This window comes from Ambystoma mexicanum, chromosome 3p (assembly GCF_040938575.1).
Source record: "Ambystoma mexicanum isolate Mex_15411 chromosome 3p, UKY_AmexF1_1, whole genome shotgun sequence".
Taxonomy (NCBI): Eukaryota; Metazoa; Chordata; class Amphibia; order Caudata; family Ambystomatidae; genus Ambystoma; species Ambystoma mexicanum.
The window spans coordinates 690014806-690029795 of NC_090925.1; positions in this window are offsets into that span (position 1 = coordinate 690014806).

Genomic DNA, 14990 nt, shown 5'->3' on the forward strand with positions numbered 1-14990 from the left:
TCTTCCTGTATAAATGCAGGTTGGCCTAATGTCTGTGTAACTTTGTGAGGAATGTATATCTGCTTTGTGTCTCGTGCATCTATTTGTGTCAGAAGCAGGATGACGTCACTTGCTTTCGTCATTCTTTGGCTACAGCATGTTCATGTATGCCAGACCTTGTAGGCTCATCTCTTCTTTGATCATTCTGGGGTAAGGCTGATAGAGTCGTCTTCTCTCATTTCTACGATATAGAGGCAGGGGAGTAACCGACGCCATGGATGACGCATTCATCTGTCTCTCGACAGTCCGCCCTGTGGTCGAGTGCTCAATCACTTCTCTCAGAGAACCCTCTCCTCGGTAAGGTGTCTTGGGTGTCAATATCTTCGTCACCCCCCTCAAGTCACACGAATGTTTTATCTGTCTGTCTATGCTCCAGGTCATATTGCAGCACTCCTCATCAGATTTGCAGAATACCCATAGTCCCACATAATTACAGGGGTCTCGGGGATAACCAAATTTCAGCTCCTGGAGGGATGATAGGTCTTTGTTTTAAGTACAAATGAGGTAGGTCTTCAGTTTTTGTGCATTTGTGCATTGTCGTATCCATGCTTATCACTATCTCCATCCGTATTTCCTTCTTCTTGCATTGGCTATTGCTATTCTCAGGATTCAGAAACCCGCTAGTATCTGTACCAGCAGTGCTAGCAGTATTTTGAATACCTTTGTTAGCCAGGAACGGACCCAGGAGAGCAAGTATGAGAGCCAATCACCATTCAGGATATCTTCCACTTCTTCTATCATTTTGAATTTTCAAATTGGTTAGTAACGTCATTGCCTCTGCAAGGGCCCCATTCTTCCTGTCATTAGCAGGTGCACATGTGCAGCAAGACACGACAACTTTTGCACATACGCCACCCTCCATAGCTGTTATTAGGTCAAGGACATACCTGTTTTGAAGGGTCATTAATCGTATGGCCCTTAACTCTTCCCTGATGGCATTAAAGCCTTTCACTGTAGTGTTAATATCTGCAGCAATTCCCACCTTGTGCATTGCAGCCACTTTGCATTTGCTGCAGCTTGCATTCTGAGAAGAAAGTTAGCAGAGAAAATCACTGCTGTCTTGCAGAACAAATTGTGCTCATCTGGTACATCGTCATATGCCTCTACTGCTTTTACGGAGAAACAGTTCTCTCTTTTATCACGTTCAAGGATAATGGATCTTTTCCTCCTCAGGTGTACATCCATTCTGAGAATTTTTAGTCTGTAAATCACTTTGAGGCACCGCCAGAGCTGGCACATTCATTAGCACTAGGAAGCACAACCCTCCCCAATTTGGGGGTAGTTTCATGTATGCTTTGGATCCACAGGCCCAGTAGTGATCCATTAATACTGAAGTTCCTGCTTTCATTCGTGAAATGTCAAAAACTCGTTTACACCCTTTGTTTTTGCCAACGTTTATTGTACCATTTTTTGGAAGCACAAAGTAACATTTCTTAAGGGCACTATTTGCACGGGTCCCCCTCCCTCATCATCAACCTACGTGAGTCATTTTGTAATGTTGGGCCAGTGGTCAGTGCACACCTTATTTGCATTTACCACAACCTCTTCCCATTCGTCCAATAGTGCCAATGCTTTGCATACTACTAGAACGTTCATTTTCAGCTGTCCTCGCTCCCAATATCCAGGTATTTCTTTCCATTTTTATCACTGCATTGCAGCATTTTGTTCTCTTGGGATCTAACTCCTGCTCCGGGTGATTCAGGTTGCTAATATCATATTACCTGGTTTATTGTATCCTATTTTATCCAGGATTGAATCCCTTGAACATACTTATCTTCATGTTAGGACTTTGCTTTATTTACCCATACTAAGGAAGCAGTTTGCCCTTGGAATTGTCCTTGGGTCAAATAGAGTTCCAGGTGGGTCAGGCAATGTGCTTTTTCTTCAAGTATTTCTATGGATATAAAGAGCTTGGAAGAACCCATAGGATAGGGAATGAGAGAACACACATAGAAGCTCTCATCAGATGTCCCTCTCCCTATCTGGATCATGTGCTGATACCAGATATTATTACTTATTGGGACAGATCCAGCCAGTTAAGCATTTATGTGCTGGAAATTGGTGTCAGTATCCCATCTTAATCTTTTGATCTCTTTAGTAGCAACAGAGAATGATTGGGTTGTTGCCTTACCTAACAAAGGTATGGGTGTCATGTTAGTATACGTTTGCTTAGGTACATTATATCGAATCACTTCTCGTAGTGCCAGGAAGATAAAGAGGTAGAGACAGCAGAAGGTAAAGAAGGCAGCTACAATCACTAATGTCTATGTGTCCACCTGTTTTAAGGGGGCACGGTCGATGGGCGGTCTGCATGCCAAAAGCCTATACTTCACAGAATTAAAAAGATACATTTTCTTCACTTTTTTGCTCAATACTTTCACGTTGATCTTCTGGCTGCCAGTGGGTACCTATAGGAAAAATTGCATCATAATTACTAAGAGAATGCATTAGAAAACAAACCTAGTCTTAGGGTTTACTAGTAGTGAACTAAAAGCCACCTTACTAGCCTTGACTGTCTTATAGCTGTCAATTGTAAAAGCAAGAATTATATACAGTAATGTTCTAAGAGGTAACATTGAATAAAAGGGTGTGATAATGTATTTGATTCTTCTGATTCAACGTGTGGGTAATCTTTTATTGTGCAGATGAGACTGTTCTTGAGTGAAGAGTTTGCTATAGCTGGTTGGTTGTCTCTGTGGGATGAAAACAATGTTTTATTGGCTCTCTCCTAAGAGTTGTCTGTTTGTTGTTGCTGATCTCGTGTGGACCCTCGTCACTTCTTCTTCTGTCTCAGCATATGGGGTTGACGGCAGGTGGGTCTCACCTTTGCAGGGTTTAACATTGCTGAGGTGAAGCCAGGCTCTCCTTCCTTGTACCTTGATTGCAGTGGGTTTTACCTCCTACACCATGAAAGAGGCCCTCAAAGCTTAGTTTGTGCCAAGGTCTGTTAAAGTGTTTTACATAAATAAGATCACCAACGTACAGGATGGGGGGGTTGGAGCAAACTCTGTTGGGCGGACTGTTGGTTGTCTTCATCATTTTTCTTCTACCCCACCTGCTGTGTGTGAATCTGTTGGGATATAAAAGAAATACCATCATAGCAACCAAATATTCATGTATTTCACTTTCAAGAATAACAGCAGTACTATGGGCATCTGTTCATGCTTTAGTGGGAGGAGCAAGAGGTGTGTACTTCTGGCATCCTATCACTGGTTCATGAGGAGTCAGGTGATAGTCTGAACCAAGCTGATTTTGTAATGCAAACAAGGCTAAGGGTGGCCTTGCTAAGGGGAGCCATCCTTTGTTCAGGGTCAATTTTCATTTGTCTATCCCTTCTTTGAGGAGGCCATTGAGCCTCTCACAGATCCTGTTTGCCGGCGGGTGACAGGCAGAAGAGAATGTGTCCTTAATACCCAGTAGGTTTGTGATGTGCTCAAACAATTCATTCACAAAGTGTGGTCTGTTATCGGACCGTAGGAATTCGCACACTCCCCATTTTGGGAAAACCTCTCTAACAAAGAATTCGGCAGCACATGTGGCATCGGGGTGTGTGTATGGACCCGCTTTGATCGATCGGGAGAAAGGGCACGTGATTACCAACATTTATCTGTAGCCGTTGCAATTTTAAAGCATATCTACATAATTGATATGCAAATGTTGGAAGGGTTCAGTCAGGCAGAGTATTGCTCCTCTCACTACTCACAATGTATACCCTGCAGTATATTTCTGGCAATGTGTGCAACTTACTATAAAAGAGGCAACATGCTCAGCAAGATTAAAAGAAAAACAATCCTCCGAAATCAAGGCTGCAAGACTTTCTCGTGTTGTATGTGCAGGATGGTGGAGCTGATCAAATACTACCTGACTTCTACCAGGATACCGTAGTGAGTTATTCCTTTGGGGGCTCCAGCACTGAGTTGTTATTCACTTGATTTGTGTGATTTTTTTGGCCCATCCACCTCACAACCTGCTCTGATGCCTCTTTCCTCGTTCCCTTGCGCCCTCCCTCCTACCTCCCTCCCCGACTCCTGATTGGGCATTGGCCTGTGTTGGTTGAGCTTCCTCCTCATTCTATTCTGCTGACACAATGCACGGCTCCCTGAATTCTACTGGGATGCTGTGGTGAGTGGTTCCATCGGGGGGCTCCAGCACTGAGCTGTTATTCACTTGATTTGTGTGATTCTTTTGGCCCAGCCACCTCGTGGCCTGCTCTGAAGCTGCTTTCCTTGTTCCATTGTCCCCTCCCTCCTGCCTCCCTCCCCCGACTCCAGATTCGGCATCGTCCTGTGTTGGTTGAACTTCCTCCTCATTCTATTCTGCTGATGCAATGCACGGCTCCCTGACTTCTACAGGGATGCCATGGTGAGTGGTTCCATTTGGGGGCTCCAGCACTAAGCTGTTATTCACTTGATTGGTGTGATTCAATTGGCCCAGCCGCCTTGCAGCCTGCTCTGAAGCTGCTTTCCTCGTTCCCTTGTCCCCTCCCTCCTCCCGCCCCTGACTCCTGATAGGGTACTCTGCCCTTCCTAAGTGATCACAGTAAGGCAGCCCCACTGCGCATTGCAGCCCCCTTCCGGTGAAGGACCCAGAGGCAAAGGACAGGTCCACAGAATCCGCTCCGGATGGTGTCTGCCAGTGTGAACCGGGGAAGCAAGAAGCCTGCAGCCATCAACCTTCTGCGACTGCTAAAGTAAGTGCGGTGGGTCAGGGTCACCCCACTAAACTGACCCACCCCTCTAATTACTCTATTTTCCTTTTTGCTCCACTTGCATCTCTCTCGGAAATTCACATCTAGGTGATTTTCCATTACTCTTTGTGTTGAAGATCTGGTTGTTTTGCAGTACGATTTCTCACCACCCCCCCTCGTGTCCTCTGCCCACACTGCTCCTGCTTTCCCTTGGGTGTGCAGCCTGCCTGTTGCCCCCTATGTGCCTCCTTCTGTGTGAACCCTCCCCCTCTGTGTTGCTCGGCTGCGGGCTGCACTTCTTTCCTCCCTCACTCTCCCTTCTTGCCTCCTTGTACCAACTATGGTGCTCTCAATCTCTCCCATCTTCTCAAACTGCTCCTCTATCTCCTATTCTATCTATCTCACTAGGTATGGAAGGAAAAAGCCCAAGGAGGATATCCTGGTCCACAACCCTGGCCTCCCTATCGCTGATACCCACATCAGCGCTTCCTCCAAACAGAATATCACAGACGTCCTGTTTGTCGTTCCCTCTCCGGAACTATGGACCCCTCCATATGTTTTCCATTTCCTCTCCTTTCTCCTCCTCTCCCATTAATGGTGGCACCTGGTGGGATATCCTACTGGCACCCTTCCAATCCTCCAAGACCATCATCAATGTCTATCTAAATGGTACCATCATGGTTCAGGCCTCTCAGTCCAATCTCCTCCTTCTTGATAGGTATCTCCTGTGTCTCATTCAATTTCCTCCCTTCTCCTGCCACTCCTTCTAACACCTCTCTTGCCCCTCTGCCACTGCCTTCCTTCTCCACCACCTCTCTGGCACGCTCCTCTACCTCTGTTCTGGCCCCTATACCTCCTCCCTCTACTGTGTCTGCCCACTCTCAGGCCCTTCTACCACATCCGCTGGATGCACCCCACTCCTGCACCCCACCCCGGAAGTCTTACAAATGTGGCGATCTGGTCCACATAGCTACTCTCAACTCTCGCTCTGCTGTCAAACATTCCTCTGACATCTGCCACCTCCTCAAAGACTTTGACCTGGATTTCCTCGCTTTCACCAAGACATGGTTCATGGGCAGCTCTGTCATGAGTTTTAACACTCTCCTGCCTGAGGGCTACAAGAACCTCTCCAAGCGCAGAACCAACCGGCCTGGAGGGTGAGTGCCCCTGATCTTTCTGGAGTGGGTCCCTGCTTCTGTCATTCCTACCCAGGCCTACTCCTCCTTTGAATGCCTAGTCTGCAGGCTCTGTATCTCTCCTGGCCTCTCTCTAACTGTGGCCACCATCTACAGGCCACCATGTCACCCTCTTCCTCTCAGAATGGGCTGACCTCTCTTCTTCCCTCCTTGCCACAACCTTTCAACTTCTCCTCCTCAGAGACCTCAACATCCACCTGGATGCTTCTAATCCCTCCTCTGGGCACTTCCACAACCTATGTGACTCTCTCTCCCTTTCCATTCTACCCTCTGGTCTGACACACTCTGCTGGACACACATTGGATGTTCTCATCTCCTCAGACATCCCCCTCTCTAACCCTCTCACCACTCCTCTCTGTGGACTGACTTCTTTCTGCTCTTCTCTCACCTGAAAACTCTTGCCTCTCAAGCAATGCCTACGCCAGCATTGCCACATTCCTTCTCAGTCATTCAACCTATGAGGCGAGTGGCAGCGGATGCCTTTGCCTATACTTCCTCTGCTCCTCCTACTCCTTCGGCTGACATGCACTCTGACACAGCTCTCTCTAACCTACATGTTTTTATCTCCAACACGCTGGACAACCTTGCCCCTGTCATGAGAATCCGTCTGAAGCCTACTTCCAAGTGCAACTCTTGGTAAGATTCCAACCTTGCCGCCCTGAAACGCAAGTGCAGGGTGGCTGAGAGGCAGTGGAGGGGTTCGGGTGCATCCTCTGACAAACTGGCCTGCCGTCTTCTCCAAAGGCAAAACAGACTCTCTGTGCTCTCCAAGAAGATGGTCCATATTCAAGCCTTTGTAACAATCTATAACGGTCTCTGGAGAAAAAATAGAAATAACGTAGTGGATAAGTATCACCAACTTGTTATTGCTGTACATTCACACGCACATACAGACTGTCCCTGCTTGAAGAACACCCAGTCCCTATCCCTAACAGGCTCGCCCTAGGGGTCGGGTGTTGCACCGCCTATCTAAGAGGGATAGAGTGAAGAGACTTTCCCTAATCAGCAGTGCTTGTATTATATAAAAGACCAGATACAAATCACAAATATCAAATTTCTAGACATTCTGTTTTAGAAAATGTCTAAATCTCGAGCTCAGGCTAAATATTGGCTGGAATGTTATACTCCTTTATTAACCAGTGCAATATCAGCTTGTAGAAAGCTCAACTGACTTGTTCTGGTGTTAAAAACGTATCAGCTCCTTTGTCCAGGAGCCTAAAAACCAAAAGCTAGACCTGATCTTACTATCAAGCCACACTTAAATTCTGACGTCTCTAACAATTATTTAAGTTAACAAACTTCTGACGTCTCTAACAATTATTTAAGTTAACAGATCATCAATAGCATGAGTCCAGCTCATGCCCTATAAGGTCAACCGGTTTCATTGACCGTTGTAACTATGGTCATCTTCATCAGGACAAATGATTCGGAAAATGCTGAGGATCTTGCTCCCTTCGTGGGCCACCACTTGTGCCCACTGCAGTGCTTACTTGCCCTAAAGGAGAGACAACAGATAGGGAACAGGGGGTAAATGGATAGCCCCCTGTGGGAACATACTAGTTATATTCATACATGCTATGTTCCAAACAACGTGTGTTTAATTCCAACTGTTTACTCATTGTAGGTGCCTAGGCGAAAGGAACCATGGGCGTATCCTTTAACCGCCTGGCCATGAGCATAATCAGAGGAGGGGGGATTGGGAGGAGGGAGTGTGAGGATGGGGGGAAGACTCCATGCCACCCACAACTAGCATAACAACCATCTTGTTGTTTAAGCTTAATTTAAGAAACACCCGTGCAGCATACATATTGTGTAAAAACAAGTTGTGTAAAAACAAATTATGCCTACCACTGCAGGGTGGAAATGGCTGTGTCCAGGCGTGAATGATTGTTTTTATTCTAGACTCTACCATCCGTGGGATACCTGCCTCTGGGGATGGAGGAAAACATTACGAGAAGTCAAAGAAACACAAGCACCCACAATTTGGCAGAGTAATCCCCCACAGGACATTCCCTGTGTGGTAACTGCTCTATGTGCCCCCAAACGTAATATACAAAGGAGAATGATCTTGGACTGAAGACTCTATGGATCCAACGACATCTAACCATTTGCAATACAGCAGGAGTGATATACCTCATTGTCTGTCCATGCAAATTGCGCTATGTAGGTATGACCACGAGACCCTTAAAAAAAAGGATGATTGAACATCGTTCTTGACTGAGGACCAAAAAACTTACGGCACCATTAGTCTCATACTTCACCAACACAGGACATCGCCCAGAAGAATTCAAGTGGACAATCATAGAGAAAATAAAAATACCCGGACGAGGCGGTAATTATCATAATATCCTCCTCAAAAGGGAACAAAATTGGATTTTCAGACTTAATACACACAATACAGGACTCATTGAAGTCCTAGGCCCAAAAATGGAAGAGTCTGAGTAAATAACAAAGGCTTGTTTTATTTAACAATTGTAAAACAAGGACAGCAGTAAGCACACAAGTCTCAAAGTTCTCTCTTTTCAAAAAGACAAAAATACATCACTTCTGACATCACAACGTTATCTGGGTTAGTAAAACCTACGGGAAGGTGGGATTGGGTTAGTTGCCTTATATAAGTATATAATCTATAGGAGTTGACATTCTTTTTGGGACCACCTCTAAATTGATAATAATAGCTGTATGTCATCTTTTCACCTTTGAATTGGTTCATGCAACTATTTCAAAACAACACCATTTGAGAGCAATGATTGGTTGGCATTGGTTTCACCAACCTTGATTGCTTGGCAGGTCAATTGCCCATGAGCAACATTTCATGGCAGGGGGATCGACAACCAGGTGCCGTCTTTCCCAATTATAACCCACCATCTCTGATTTCCTAGGCCACGTGTCAGGGCTTCAGCTTTGAACTGGGTTATATCTTGTATATTTTACTCTGAGAATTCAGAGGAGGTGAAGGCGTTGGTTTCTCTGTGTTTGAAGCTAATGAATAGCGCTTGTGCTCCAATGCAAAGTCACGCGTGAGGAGGCCACGTTTTGAATTATGATGCTCGGCTTTTACCAGGATTTTGACCTATTTTACTCCGGGTGCCGTTACACTCTCTGTCCACTGGAGACTTGTTTGAGCTATTTCTCTGTCAGTATTAGACTTAATTAATGGGCACCTGGTCCTTGAAGGTTGTCTGTTTCTTTATTTAATCTAAGAGAAATATGTCTTACGCTTGGGAACTGTTTATCTCATGCACTCCTCAGTACCAGTCCAAAACTCCCTTTATATAGTAATCTTGGCGCGCTGTGCAGCTACTGTCTGGTTTCTTCATCTCTGTGCTTTTTAGCTAATTCAGTGAATTTGGTTTTCAAATGCATACTCCCCATTTTGGGAAAACCTCTCTAACGAGGAATTCGGCAGCACAGGTGGCATCGGGGTGTGTGTATGGACCTGCTTCGATCCATCAGGAGAAAGGGCAAGTGACTACTAACATGTATCTGTAGCCGTTGCAATTTTAGAGCATATCTACATAATTGATATGCAAATGTTGGAAGGGTTCAGTCAGGCAGCGTATTGCTCCTCTCACTACTCACAATGTATACCCTACAGTATATTTCTGGCACAATGTGCAACTTACTATAAAAGAGGCAACATGCTCAGCAAGATTAAAAGAAAAACAATCCTCCGAAATCAAGGCTGCAAGACTTTCTCGTGTTGTTTGTGCAGGATGGTGGAGCTGATCAAATACTACGTGACTTCTACCGGGATACCGTAGTGAGTTATTCCTTCGGGGGCTCCAGCACTGAGTTGTTATTCACTTGATTTGTGTGATTTTTTTGGCCCATACACCTCACGACTGCTCTGATGCCTCTTTCCTCGTTCCCTTGCGCCCTCCCTCCTACCTCTCTCCCCGACTCCTGATTGGGCATTGGCCTGTGTTGGTTGAGCTTCCTCCCCATTCTATTCTGCTGACACAATGCACGGCTCCCTGAATTCTACTGGGATGCTGTGGTGAGTGGTTCCATCGGGGGGCTCCAGCACTGAGCTGTTATTCACTTGATTTGTGTGATTCTTTTGGCCCAGCCACCTCGTGGCCTGCTCTGAAGCTGCTTTCCTTGTTCCATTGTCCCCTCCCTCCTGCCTCCCTCCCCCGACTCCAGATTCGGCATCGGCCTGTGTTGGTTGAACTTCCTCCTCATTCTATTCTGCTGATGCAATGCACGGCTCCCTGACTTCTACAGGGATGCCATGGTGAGTGGTTCCATTGGGGGGCTCCAGCACTAAGCTGTTATTCACTTGATTGGTGTGATTCATTTAGCCCAGCCGCCTTGCAGCCTGCTCTGAAGCTGCTTTCCTCGTTCCCTTGTCCCCTCCCTCCTCCCTCCCCTGACTCCTGATAGGGTACTCTGCCCTTCCTAAGTGATCACAGTAAGGCAGCCCCACTGCGTGTTGCAGCCCCCTTCCGGTGAAGGACCCTGAGGCAAAGGACAGGTCCACAGAATCCGCTCCGGATGGTGTCTGCCAGTGTGAGCCGGGGAAGCAAGAAGCCTGCAGCCATCAACCTTCTGCGACTGCTAAAGTAAGTGCGATGGGTCAGGGTCACCCCACTAAACTGACCCACCCCTCTAATTACCCTATTTTCCTTTTTGCTCCACTTGCATCTCTCTCGGAAAGTCACATCTAGCTGATTTTCCATTACTCTTTGTGTTGAAGATCTGGTTGTTTTGCAGTACAATTTCTCACCCCCCCCCTCGTGTCCTCTGCCCACACTGCTCCTGCTTTCCCTTTGGTGTGCTGCCTGCCTGTTGGCCCCTATGTGCCGCCTTCTGTGTGAACCCTCCCCCTCTTTGTTGCTCGGCTGCGGGCTGCACTTCTTTCCTCCCTCAGTCTCCCTTCTTGCCTCCTTGTACCATCTATGGTGCTCTCAATCTCTCCCATCTTCTCAAACTGCTCCTCTATCTCCTATTCTATCTATCTCACTAGGTATGGAAGGAAAAAGCCCAAGGAGGATATCCTGGTCCACAACCCTGGCCTCCCTATCGCTGATACCCACATCAGCGCTTCCTCCAAACAGAATATCACAGACGCCCTGTTTGTCATTCCCTCTCCGGAACTATGGACCCCTCCATATGTTTTCCATTCCCTCTCCTTTCTCCTCCTCTCCCATTAATGGTGGCACCTGGTGGGATGTCCTACTGGCACCCTTCCAATCCTCCAAGACCATCATCAATGTCTATCTAAATGGTACCATCATGGTTCAGGCCTCTCAGTCCAATCTCCTCCTTCTTGGTAGGCATCTCCTGTGTCTCATTCAATTTCCTCCCTTCTCCTGCCACTCCTTCTAACACCTCTCTTGCCCCTCTGCCACTGCCTTCCTTCTCCGCCACCACTCTGGCACGCTCCTCTACCTCTGTTCTGGCCCCTATACCTCCTCCGTCTACTGTCTCTGCCCACTCTCAGGCCCTTCTACCACATCCGCTGGATGCACCCCACTCCTGCACCCCACCCCGGAAGTCTTACAAATGTGGCGATCTGGTCCACATAGCTACTCTCAACTCTCGCTCTGCTGTCAAACATTCCTCTGACATCTGCCACCTCCTCAAAGACTTTGACCTGGATTTCCTCGCTTTCACCAAGACATGGTTCATAGACAGCTCTGTCACGAGTTTTAACACTCTCCTGCCTGATGGCTACAAGAACCCCTCCAAGCGCAGAACCAACCGGCCTGGAGGGTGAGTGCCCCTGATCTTTCTGGAGTGGGTCCCTGCTTCTGTCATTCCTACCCAGGCCTACTCCTCCTTTGAATGCCTAGACTGCAGGCTCTGTATCTCTCCTGGCCTCTCTCTAACTGTGGCCACCATCTACAGGCCACCTGGCCATGTCACCCTCTTCCTCTCAGAATGGGCTGACCTCTGTTCTTCCCTCCTTGCAACCTTTCAACTTCTCCTCCTCAGAGACCTCAACATCCACCTGGATGCTTCTAATCCCTCCTCTGGGCACTTCCACAACCTATGTGACTCTCTCTCCCTTTCCATTCTACCCTCTGGTCTGACACACTCTGCTGGACACACGTTGGATGTTCTCATCTCCTCAGACATCCCCCTCTCTAACCCTCTCACCACTCCTCTCTCTTGGACTGACTTCTTTCTGCTCTTCTCTCACCTAAAAACTCTTGCCTCTCAAGCAATGCCTACGCCAGCATTGCCACATTCCTTCTCAGTCATTCAACCCATGAGGCGAGTGGCAGTGGATGCCTTTGCCTATACTTCCTCTGCTCCTCCTACTCCTTCGGCTGACTTGCACTCTGACACAGCTCTCTCTAACCTACATGTTTTTATCTCCAACACGCTGGACAACCTTGCCCCTGTCATGAGAATCCGTCTGAAGACTACTTCTAAGTGCAACTCTTGGTACGATTCCAACCTTGCCGCTCTGAAACGCAAGTGCAGGGTGGCTGAGAGGCAGTGGAGGGGTTCGGGTGCATCCTCTGACAAACTGGCCTGCCGTCTTCTCCAAAGGCAAAACAGACTCTCTGTGCTCTCCAAGAAGATGGTCCATATTCAAGCCTTTGTAACACTCTATAACGGTCTCTGGAGAAAAAATAGAAATAACGTAGTGGATAAGTATCACCAACTTGTTATTGCTGTACATTCACACGCACATACAGACTGTCCCTGCTTGAAGAACACCCCAGTCCCTATCCCTAACAGGCTCGCCCTAGGGGTCGGGTGTTGCACCGCCTATCTAAGAGGGATAGAGTGAAGAGACTTTCCCTAATCAGCAGTGCTTGTATTATATAAAAGACCAGATACAAATCACAAATATCAAATTTCTAGACATTCTGTATTAGATAATGTCTAAATCTTGAGTATACTCAGGCTAAATATTGGCTGGAATTTTATACTCCTTTATTAACCAGTGCAATATCAGCTTGTAGAAAGCTCAACTGATTTGTTCTGGTGTTAAAAACGTATCAGCTCCTTTGTCCAGGAGCCTAAAAACCAAAAGCTAGACCTGATCTTACTATCAAGCCACACTTAACTTCTGACGTCTCTAACAATTATTTAAGTTAACAACCTTCTGACGTCTCTAACAATTATTTAAGTTAACAGATCATCAATAGCATGAGTCCAGCTCATGCCCTATAAGGTCAACCGGTTTCATTGACCGTTGTAACTATGGTCATCTTCATCAGGACAAATGATTCGGAAAATGCTGAGGATCTTGCTCCCTTCGTGGGCCACCACTTGTGCCCACTGCAGTGCTTCCTTGCCCTAAAGGAGAGACAACAGATAGGGAACAGGGGGTAAATGGATAGCCCGCTGTGGGAACATACTAGTTATATTCATACATGCTATGTTCCAAACAACGTGTGTTTAATTCCAACTGTTTACTCATTGTAGGTGCCTAGGCGAAAGGAACCATGGGCGTATCCTTTAACCGCCTGGCCATGAGGATAATCAGAGGAGGGGGGGATTGGGAGGAGGGAGTGTGAGGATGGGGGGAAGACTCCATGCCACCCACAACTAGCATAACAACCATCTTGTTGTTTAAGCTTAATTTAAGAAACACCCGTGCAGCATACATATTGTGTAAAAACAAGTTGTGTAAAAACAAATTATGCCTACCACTGCAGGGTGGAAATGGCTGTGTCCAGGCGTGAATAATTGTTTTTATTCTAGACTCTACCATCCGTGGGATACCTGCCTCTGGGGATGGAGGAAAACATTACGAGAAGTCAAAGAAACACAAGCACCCACAATTTGGCAGAGTAATCCCCCACAGGACATTCCCTGTGTGGTAACTGCTCAATGTGCCCCCAAACGTAATATACAAAGGAGAATGATCTTGGACTGAAGACTCTATGGATCCAACGACATCTAACCAATTGCAATACAGCAGGAGTGATATACCTCATTGTCTGTCCATGCAAATTGCGCTATGTAGGGATGACCACGAGACCCTTAAAAAAAAGGATGATTGAACATCGTTCTTGACTGAGGACCAAAAAACTTACGGCACCATTAGTCTCATACTTCACCAACACAGGACATCGCCCAGAAGAATTCAAGTGGACAATCATAGAGAAAATAAAAATACCCGGACGAGGCGGTAATTATCATAATATCCTCCTCAAAAGGGAACAAAATTGGATTTTCAGACTTATTACACACAATACAGGACTCATTGAAGTCCTAGGCCCAAAAATGGAAGAGTCTGAGTAAATGACAAAGGCTTGTTTTATTTAACAATTGTAAAACAAGGACAGCAGTAAGCACACAAGTCTCAAAGTTCTCTCTTTTCAAAAAGACAAAAATACATCACTTCTGACATCACAACGTTATCTGGGTTAGTAAAACCTACGGGAAGGTGGGATTGGGTTAGTTGCCTTATATAAGTATATAATCTATAGGAGTTGACATTCTTTTTGGGACCACCTCTAAATTGATAATAATAGCTGTATGTCATCTTTTCACCTTTGAATTGGTTCATGCAACTATTTCAAAACAACACCATTTGAGAGCAATGATTGGTTGGCATTGGTTTCACCAACCTTGATTGCTTGGCAGGTCAATTGCCCATGAGCAACATTTCATGGCAGGGGGATCGACAACCAGGTGCCGTCTTTCCCAATTATAACCCACCATCTCTGATTTCCTAGGCCACGTGTCAGGGCTTCAGCTTTGAACTGGGTTCTATCTTGTATATTTTACTCTGAGAATTCAGAGGAAGTGAAGGCGTTGGTTTCTCTGTGTTTGAAGCTAATGAATAGCGCTTGTGCTCCAATGCAAAGTCACACGTGAGGAGGCCACGTTTTGAATTATGATGCTCGGCTTTTACCAGGATTTTGACCTATTTTACTCCGGGTGCCGTTACACTCTCTGTCCACTGGAGACTTGTTTGAGCTATTTCTCTGTCAGTATTAGACTTAATTAATGGGCACCTGGTCCTTGAAGGTTGTCTGTTTCTTTATTTAATCTAAGAGAAATATGTCTTACGCTTGGGAACTGTTTATCTCATGCACTCCTCAGTACCAGTCCAAAACTCCCTTTATATAGTAATCTTGGCGCGCTGTGCA